This window comes from Rhododendron vialii, chromosome 2a (genome assembly GCF_030253575.1).
Source record: "Rhododendron vialii isolate Sample 1 chromosome 2a, ASM3025357v1".
NCBI classification, from domain to species: domain Eukaryota; kingdom Viridiplantae; phylum Streptophyta; class Magnoliopsida; order Ericales; family Ericaceae; genus Rhododendron; species Rhododendron vialii.
In genome coordinates, this window is record NC_080558.1 from 39,444,115 (window position 1) to 39,455,297 (window position 11,183).

An 11,183-nucleotide genomic window follows, 5' to 3' on the forward strand; every position below is an offset into this window, starting at 1 on the left:
ATGTTGTCCATGATATTCATTTCCTATGTAGGTGATGGCAGCCATATCGGAATGGTGGCATGAGGGATACTTGCAAAAATACTACGACAAAACCTATGAGGGATCAAGTAATGAGGAAGAGAATGATGAGGAATAGAGCGAAGAAGAGGCCGACAATTGTCCGCCCCATCCAAAGAAGAAGAAGAGCAAAGGGGAGAGTAACAAGAAGAAGAAAGTGCCGGTATGTCAATGAAATGGGTTGTTAGCAAATGCCACAGTAAAAACATGTGGGCGGCTGATGCATGTGTCAATAACTAACGATGCTTTGTAGCATAGTTAGGAGTCCAAATGCTTAATCATGGAATTTCACATTTCTGTGCATTTCTGTCCATATATAGCTAGTAATGCCTTTGAATATGTATAATTTTTCATTGCGGTCTTATCGAATTTGAGTTTAGCCCCATTGTAACCCCCACTGTAACACACTACTAAATTCATTATCACAAATCCCATGATTGTTTTAACATGTAAACGTTGCATACTAACAAAATGACCATCCAATACCTGCTATGTTTGCTACCTTTTGTGATATGCCAATATAATTTTCCGTTTGTTTATACTTACATCTTTTTATAAAGACGAGGTGTTCCCCTAGAAAATTCGTTACTTTGATTCGTACATTGATTGATGACCAACTTGAGGCAATCAAAACAATTAATCCATTCCATACATTAGTTGATGTCAAGTGTGCACATCTGCATAGAGCCTTTGCTATGTAGTTGGTGCAATATTTTAATCCTAAAACTTGCAGCATAGAATTGAGGAAGGGCATAGTTGTCCCAATTACTGAAGAAGATGTTGCGAGAGTTTTGGGAATGTCAATTGGGGACACACCCGTGCCCACTAAATGCCTTGAATCACATAGACAAAAAATTGAAGTGGACTTTAACGGAGGTTTTAAGGGTATTGAAATCTTCAAATTGCAAAATGTGATTCGGGAAGGGTGGACTGATGGGAGGTTTTATAGGGCTTGCATGCTATTTACTTTGGGATGCTTTTTGTGCCCCACAACAAATTAAGGAAGTCGTTGGGAATAGATTGTTCCCGGGGGTGGTTGCCGACGACATTGAAACCTTAAAGACTTATAAGTGGCCTGCCTTTGTCTTGGATTGGTTGGTCAACGAGATTCAAAATTATAAGGTTAGGGAAACCAAAGGTCGTGGACTGAAGGCGGAAGGAGTTGGTGGTAGTTTGTTCATTTTGATGGTAGTTTGTTCATTTTGATGGTATATTTACTTAATTTTTCTATCATTGTATTTAACACTTTTAATAACAATATTATGATTTATGTAGGAAGTTAAAAATTAAGACTTATTTGTTTTGTAGGTCATATATTTCAACCTAAATCCGTTGGATGTTGAAATTGGGAAGGAACCTCAGGCGATTGCCTTATGGACGAAAAAATTGATGGATGTGTGAATTACCAAAGAGCCAGAGGACAAGCCAGTTGAGGATTCCGTTCTTTCTTAGTTTCCTCCCCATAAATTGAGAAATCAGGTGATGGTATTGGCTTAGTTTCCATATTTCATAGATTCATGGGTCTTTTATATTGCCTATATTAGTTTTCACATAAGCTCATATTTTGCTTTATCTTCTACCATTTCAAATTTGCATTGACATGTACAAAGAGTTCATGCGTCATTTTTTTACTAACTTAAAAAGCTTGCATGAAATGGATGCTATTATGGGCGAGCTTGTTGGTGGAAGCCCTCAACATGGTCCACGGCCAGAACCTATACAAGATGAAGGTCATTCGCCACAATTTACTGGAAATTTTGAGCTGCATCATTTTGAGGAGAATGAGGGGGATCAGATTAAGGAGAAGGGGGATCAGATTGAGGAGGAAGGGGAGGTGGGGGAGACATCAAAAATCATAGATGGTTCAGCGTCCTATAAGCGAAAGCAGGAAACGGAAGCGATCTCGACTGATTCGACAAAGAGAAAAGTCGAAGAAATGTGAAGCCGAGCCAATCTATTCAATCTCCTTATGTTGCACAACCCTCTGTTAATACAACGAAATTAACGAAAGAAGAAGATTCAGTCGTCAACTATCTTATTAGGGGAGCGACAAATGATTTAAGGTATCTTTATCTTTTTCGGGACATACCAAATGACTTGTAGTAAAAACCATCGGTTAGATTTCTAAAACCATGCTATCTCTTTCCCAATTTTGGTATACTAACAAATTATTTTGGGCACAACAGCGAGGTGTTGATCCATATTGAAGGGGCAAAGTGGCCTCTTACTCACAAGAAAATTGCTGAATCGTTTCGACAGAAGGGCCTTGTGTGTAGTATGGTATATTCCATACTTCAATTTGTGTTATTTGTGTCATAACGTTGCCTAACTGTCATACATTGGACAACACGTAGGTTATGTACACATTTAGGGATTGGTAGATGTTGAAGGAAAGAGCCCGAGCGACTAAGGGTCACCCATCATGTCACATTTTCTCTCCAGATTTTGCGGTAACATATCCATCTTACTTTTCAGTCATTTTTTTTGACTTTATTTGTAATGTATTCTTAACTCAATGAAGCACACAGCATAAAACCTGGAACAAATGGAGCAAGTCGACATTCTAGTAAGTTGTCGCTGGACTTGATGCATTATCTCTTGATTAGCACACTTGTTATTATACTTACAAACTTGTTTTCAATTTTGATTACAACAAAAGAATCTATTTGCACTCCTCAATAAGAGACGTACGCGAAGGTCACGAAATGATTCCTGCATATTTGAAGTTGAATATGCAGATGTTCCACGACAAACCAACATGTTTGTCATAACTTCCATGGGCAACTTATTTTGTCATTCTTTTGGGCCTTTTAGTCATGTCTTTCATTTTTCTTTTTGTAGTCATGATTGTGGAATTTATGTGATGAAGTTTGTGAACCGTTGGGATGGTAGAACATATCCTTCAGCTAAACTTCAAGGTCATCATATTTCTAACATTCTGAAAAGGCTTTTGCTTGATCTTTTCGTTGATGAAAATAACAAGGAACAAGACTCCATATTAAAAGTTATCCCTCGGCGATAAAAGTAAGGATATTACTCTTACCTTGGTTTTTATAATTAATGATATAATTGTTTATAATTCTGAATATATTGGGATGAATTTTTTTTTTCCATTAGTGAGGTGTTGAAAAATTGGGATTAAGAAAGTTGGAATTCTTTGCTGGTTCCAAGAATATGAAAATAGGGGAATAAAAAAAAAGGGGGGAGGGGATCCTGAACTAAATATGTTATTAGGGTTTTTTTTTTTTGAAGATGTTCACATTGTGTTCAAGAACCTCTGCATGGACATCTTATTTGTGCCCTTTTTCTGAAGGCATTTTGCACGTTTGAAAGGTTGGAATATATATGCGGATATGATTTTTAGCTAGGAAGTACATAGGTTTTGAAACCTTTAAGGTAGCAGATTTCTATGTTGTTTTAAACAACATATAAGGTTGGGTTTTATATATGAAATGCTCCATCAAACTTGATTTCTGAACATGTTTCAAAATTAGAAAGAAATTTGGTGGGTACAGAGATCGTCTACTATTCCTCGTATTGGCGTATCCCTTTACAGTAGCACTCACAGTGTCTCTTCCCTAGCCTTACGGTGGAATGGCCATTCCCTAGCCTTATGGTAGAATGACCATTTACCTTTTTGGTTAATGATGAATCTAGACGTGATATCCATGTTATGTCATTCTTTTAGCAAACCCCCAATGTTTTAATGAGCATTCCAGGAGAATGAACATTCCATTCCCGCTTAGTTGCATTGAACCAAAGGTTGTCAATATTTATGGACTGAGCTACGACCTATGTTTAGAACTTATATGAATCCCTTTCTTATTTTGATGACTATTTTCAGAACATCAAGTAAAATGAGGCTTAATTAGGTTGAGTTATGAATGATAGTAGTTGCTTTATACAACCAATTTTAGCGAATGGGTATACAGATCCTATGCTATACCATTAGTCAAATGAAGGTTGAGTTCAATTGAGTATTCATATTGCACGAAACAAGAATAGCACTATCAGTTTGCGTCCATCACTTTTGACAGGTTTCTAAGTCGTCGCACTTTTTATGGTTTTTGTTTTGTGAATGGTTAAGCAAAATCTCAGTTTCCTCTGGCTCTGTTTAGATCTCGGTTTGTGGAGCAGCGAAAGAAAGGGGCTTAGAAACCTGTCGGTGGTGAGTGGATATGCTATTCTACAATTTTCATTTATGTTTTTTCTTTCTTTCCCTTGCTACATGGACTCTCCAAGATGTATCATTTAGCCTTGTCAATATTTCATACTTGGAGATTATGGGGTATTGGTGGTCAAATTCATGTACTTGATACTCCTGTGGATTGTGTGCAAGAAACTTTGAAGTGATTTTGTGGGTTGAAGTTGCTTGTTTGGACAACTTTTGATGGTGGAGCAAATAATTTTATAGCGCCGCAGAGCCCTTATTGTTTGTGGGTTCTTGATTTTCTACCCAGACGGTGATTGGGTTCTCCTCCTTTGTCAGTTTGGTTAATGGACAAAAACTAACTCGCAAATACTACAGTTTCTGATTTGTAAGGTGCCAATATGTAAGTTTTTTTGGCACTTTCCGGAATTGTCCAAAACGCACCTTGTTACAATGGTATTTATTTTTCACTTAATTGTAATAGGGTAGGTTATATAGGGGGTAGTTTCTCGCGTGATGCTCCTCCCCTTGCCTTTGCCAATTTGATCCTGTGAAGCCGTTCCGTTTATCAAAGGTAAAATCATTCACGGCATATCATGCATAATATTTTATTTGTGTTCAAAAGCTTAAATTTGATTAAAATTGTGTTGTGCATGATTGGGTCAAGTTTCTATATTAAGTGGATCTTGTTACCAATTTTAGAGTTTTGGTATTGCAAGTAATTTTCCTTTGATACGCACATCTTTAAAGGTGTTTTTTCTGAGAATAGAAAAAGATTGGAGGCTAGGATTTTGTTTTGTTTAGGGAGATTATTTCCTATATTTTATTTCCTTATTTTGATTAGGGTTTTGTTTTACTAGAAAATCATATAAATATATCCTTAATCATATTTTGGACATCACCGAACCTTTTTGCAGAAACATATCATTACAAGGTTTTGGATTTCGTAGTTTTCATGAGTTGACAACCACGTCAACTCATATTGAGTGTTTGTGACGATCCTATCTCAATGTTCTTGCATCCTGCATCCATCCGAACGTTTTTGGATTGTCCTGTTCATACCGCACATCATTTATCATTCATTTGGTGATCCGTTCGTGCCTTGTTGCTGTTGGCCGGATTGACGAGAAGTCTATTCGGAGCTGGTTGATTCCGGAGATCGAACTTGAGGTTCATGGCAGACTATTGAATCAAAAAGAAGCTCGGGGAGCATCATAAGTTGGCGAGCATAGGTAACGCTTAAGGGTAAGGCTTAAGGTAATCTGTTTCGCAACTTGTAACTCTTTTTGGTTAATAGAAAAGAGTGGACTAGGCCGTGGTTTTGTCTTAGGGTTATTTGGACCCTAAGGTTTTCCACGTATATCACGTGTCTTGTCTCTGTTTATTTTTCTGCTGCTTAATTATATTGCTCAATAGTGTGTGTGTGACATTTTGGAAGAGGTTGTATTTTGGCTCAAGCATAACTGTTTTCTTATTCAAGCAAAACAACCTTTTTATCTACTCGAAAATTTGTCGTATAAATTCTAACCTTTTAGTCCTCTTTTGTTGGCTGTTCTAATATAAACCAATCTCACAACATAAGGTTAATTAGCTTCATGACTGTTTTTAAAAAGGGTATAAGCTAAATTTTTTTTTATTTGTCCTATTCACCCCCCCTCTAGGACTGGGTTGAGCTTCCGCGTAATTTCACAATACATGTGGATGTGGATGTGGACAAATACTACAGTTTCAAATCTTCTTTTGTTATGAATGGTGACATCTCATTTAGCTATTGTCCCATTGTCTCTTAGTTTTGATGGCAGTTATTTCCTAAAGTGTGTAGCTATTGCATTTACAATGAGGAATTATATGTTAATTTTGCAATTGGTTCGTTGTTTGGAAGATTGATGCTGATGGGCTTAGTGTGATTTTGTATCCCTCCACCTCTTGGTGTGAGTTGTTTATCTTACTTTGGGATTAGTTCAAATCATTTTTGGCCAGTTAAATGGTTTCAATGATGTCTTGAAATTTTGCGTCTTGCCATGGAAGGGAATAGACAATATCTACTGTCTATGCTCAAATTTTGTCTGATGCCATTGTGTTAAGTTGTTCAATAGTAGCAAATAATCGTCGGATATGTTTTCCATGTAGTGAAAGCAACTGTTTTCTTTTCATTTGTAGTTTCATTGGAAGTTTAAAATGCATGGTTTAGCTGGCCCTCTTTTCCTTGCAGCAGGTTTAGCGGCATTAGCACTTGTTGCTGCCTTCAAAATGGACAGTGGTGTCATCATTATGCTCTCTGTAATCCTGCAACCAATTTCAACATCTATATGAGAACTAGATCTCATCCAGACCACCAATTTCAGCATCTATATACCTTGACTGCATAAAGTATCATTGATTTTATCATTCCCTGTAGTAATTGATTCCAGAAATTCCTTGTAATCTTGAGTCCATCGTCGGATTGGCAGCTCTAAATTCCTGAGTGTGGGGTGTCATTGACTTCCTCTATAATTCCACTGATAGTGTAACTAACCCCGGATTCATTGGTTGTTGTTTTCCCAATCGTTCCTCTGAACCCTTTGCTACAGTTGGATCCATAACTTCCATTGGCTCACCATTTAATAAGGGCCCGGCTAAATACAACTGCGAATTTACTACATGTAGCTAATTCATAAAAGGGAATTTTTTCTCTTTTATGAATTAGCTACATGTAGTAAATTCGCAGTTGTATTAGCAACACCCATTAATAAATGTCTCACATTAGTAACTATATCCCTTGGACTATAATTCGGAATATAGGAGCTCCATCCTGTCCCAATTCCCTCACTTTCATTGACTACTACCATCGGTATGATCGGCATGTACCTTTAGAAAATGGCAAATGATTATAAAACGTGCCAAACAACTTCATCGTAATATAAATTGTTTACTACTACTCCAAAAACATACCAAGTAGGTTCAATAGATTGCCCATCTTCATTCAAGTATGTTGCGGAAATAAGGATCAAACCAAAAAACACACAAAGAAACACACACACCCAATTGAACACAGAGACAACGGATTTACGTGGTTCCCCAAAATCGGGTACGTCCACGGGGGGGCAGCTGAATTATATTTAGGAGGAGGAGGATTACAAATCACTCTAACTCACACTCACTCACAGACTGATACAAATGCATACATATGCAGCTCTCAAACTCTCTCTGATTTTTCCATTCTCTGGTCTCTCACTCAAGAGAGATAATTCTTACAGAAAACTAGTGCCTTCATTTATAGGCACAATTCAGTGCACTGTTCACAAGCATGGGAGAATCAATTTCAATAATGCTGACCCACGCCTGAGATTTTCCATGCCAGACAAAACCATTACTCCATGGCTGCATGAGGACTAAATGACCACTTGTAGGCCACTTGCTTTCAATCATCAACGGAGGTGTGCTGGTGAACAGGGAAGTGCAGACTTTGCACACAAAGTCTCTTCTGGTGTGCTAGCAACAGGAGAAGTGCAGACTTTGCACACAAAATCTCTTCTGGTGTGCTAGCAACAGGAGGGTGGAGCCACCCAAAAGTCAACAATCTCCACCTTGGCGATAACCCTCTAAGACACAATCAAGCTGCCTCCAAATACAATCCAAAAACTTGAACAAACAGACTCTCTACAAACTCTAACAAACAAAGAGAGACAAGAGAGCAAACAACAAAAGCAAACAACATTGCTCTCAAAACCGGACAAACAAACAGACTGACTGCAGATAATAGATGCTCTTAACAAATTCAGAATTCCGGAACAAACCAACAGAAGAGCCAGATTTTCGAAGTCTTCGAGTAAACTTCAGAACAGATTCGGACAAGTCGCGCGACAACTCAAAAGTCCCGGCAACAGATTCATATACAAATTCAGATGCTTGACCCACATCAAGCCAAATGCTCAACCTCAATTGACCCAGGCGCCCTAGAGGCGCATGCACCCCGAAGGTGCTTAACATTGAATCAGGTGGACTGAGCTTGAACCACCATCAAACTCACTCCCAATAACTTCAGCGGACAGATCTGCAGTAGATTCAAAATCAAATTCCCCAATAACGGTGGCAGCTCCACCTTCAGCTTTACTCCCTTCAAGGAAGTATAGGTTGTTGCGTCGGATGCCTCTCATCACGACCAGATTCTTTGAACTAATCTTTAGAGCTCCACCTTCCACAGAAATCACTAAACCTGTGGACTCTAAAGCTCCCAAAGAGATGAGATTTTGCTTCAGGTTCGGGACATACCGAACATCAGACAAAACAAATACAGATTCATCATACAAAAACAAGCTGATTTTACCTATCCCCATAGTCTTACAGGCATGGCCATTGCCCATAATAACTGAATCTCCATCCAACTCCTTGAAGCTGGAGAACAAGTCCTTGTTGGGACACATATGATAGGTACAACCAGAATCAAATATCCAGTTATCAGGATGGATAGCTAATGATGAACTGACAAGAGCAACATCTTCATCCTCCATAAAAATAATGTTGGCGTTGGAATCCTCTGTGTCCTTCACTTTCTTTAGTGTTGGACAATCTGCCTTCCAATGCCCTTTCTGACGACAATAGGCACATACATCTTTCGGAATGCGGAACTGAGGGGCTCCTCTCGATTGGGGCCGAGAGTTGCCTCTCACAATCAGAGCTTCAGTTGTCGTGTCCCTGTGAGTCTCCTTGTCTTTCCTGCGATACTCATTATTGATCAAAGCATTGGACACGATTTCAAACTTAATCTCTTCTTTACCATACAACAGAGTAGTGATCAGGTGATCATACTCATCAGGAAGAGAATTCAGCAGCAGCAGTGCCTTATCCTCGTCAAGGATATTGGCATCCAGATTCTGTAGATCAGCAAGTATCTTATTGAACTCATTTAAGTGTTCAATCATCGGGGTACCTGCACGGTGCTGGAAACGGAAGAGCTTCTTCTTCAGGTAGAGGCGGTTCTCTACGCTTTTGGTCATGAACTTATCCTCGAGCTTTTTCCATAATTCTTTAGCCCTCGTCTCCTTCATAACAGAATACTTCTGATCTTTTGCAAGACACAAACGGATTGTGCCGCAAGCTTGGCGATTCAATCTATCCCAGTCTTTCTCCACCATATCATTGGGCTTATCCTCCAATGCAATATCCAACTCTTGTTGGATCAATACATCCTTCACCTCGCACTGCCACATGCCAAAGTTATTGGTGCCATCGAATTTCTCCACCTCGAACTTGGCATTGGACACCGTTGTCCTCCGCATAGAGCCTATAGAGGGCTCGGTGACAACTTTTTCAGATGCTTCGGCCATCGGGACTCCTTAGGAAAAATCCCCGAAAAAGAACCGTCGCTCAGAAACGCTAATAGCGTTTATAGGCTGCGTTGAACTATAGCAGCAACTTTTGGAGAGGAATCACGCAAAACAAAGTGTACGGTTGGATCTGGGACGTCGAGATAGTCAAAAATTAACTACTCACACGCTGAAATCGGAATAAGAATGGCTCTGGAATCGCGAAAACAAAACGTAGTCGGCTGACTAGGTGCGGCTGACTGGACTGATCAAAACTAGCTGGTCAAAAAACGTCGAAGAGTAAATTGACCGGTCAAACGTCTTCTAATGAACCAACAAGCAGGTACAGGAAGCAGATTCAGCTTCTTCTTTAACCTTTGGACAAAGCGTGAACACACGCTAACTAGCCTTACACGCTCCACGATTGAACGGCGCGTGGGAGGTAGTTACTGCTCCGATTGAGATGGGTTTTACACCAATCTCTTCGTATCGACGATACGAACGGGATGAACAGATCAGATCAAGTTTTCAACCAGTTTCGAAAACCTGCAATTTCGGACAGAGAACAAAAATGGCGGTGGTTTCGCAAGTTTTGGTTCCCTAGTGCTCTGATACCATTTGTTGCGGAAATAAGGATCAAACCAAAAAACACACAAAGAAACACACACACCCAATTGAACACAGAGACAACGGATTTACGTGGTTCCCCAAAATCGGGTACGTCCACGGGGGGGCAGCTGAATTATATTTAGGAGGAGGAGGATTACAAATCACTCTAACTCACACTCACTCACAGACTGATACAAATGCATACATATGCAGCTCTCAAACTCTCTCTGATTTTTCCATTCTCTGGTCTCTCACTCAAGAGAGATAATTCTTACAGAAAACTAGTGCCTTCATTTATAGGCACAATTCAGTGCACTGTTCACAAGCATGGGAGAATCAATTTCAATAATGCTGACCCACGCCTGAGATTTTCCATGCCAGACAAAACCATTACTCCATGGCTGCATGAGGACTAAATGACCACTTGTAGGCCACTTGCTTTCAATCATCAACGGAGGTGTGCTGGTGAACAGGGAAGTGCAGACTTTGCACACAAAGTCTCTTCTGGTGTGCTAGCAACAGGAGAAGTGCAGACTTTGCACACAAAATCTCTTCTGGTGTGCTAGCAACAGGAGGGTGGAGCCACCCAAAAGTCAACAAAGTAGTCAAGAAGGTCTCCCATTGAAAACAGTATAAGCTCCTTGTTGACAAAGTCCCTGTACTTGATGAGCTTCTCCTTCTGATCAAGGTAAGTACCAGGCCAGGCTGCAACGACAAAAACAAAGAAACTGTTGTCCCCATTAGAAAAGAGAACATTTGCAAAACAAAAAGAGAACTTACAAATTTGTGGAATACATTATATAACTTCAAACCTCAAAGTGTCGGAGCCAATTCTTTCTTTGCTTCAATTTTCTTCTTGCTGAAGGCAAGCTGAATTGCTCCTTAGCTCTCTTTTTGATTGGTCCATCAAAACCAAAGAAGAATCCTTTGTATATATAGAGCCACACACACACACACACACACACACACACACAAAACATTGGTCTAAAATCTAGGTCACTTGGGGTTGTTTGGTAAAACTTTTGAGGAAGGTCTTTTTATTATTAGATTAGAAATAATAAGAAAAAGATAGATGACAGTAA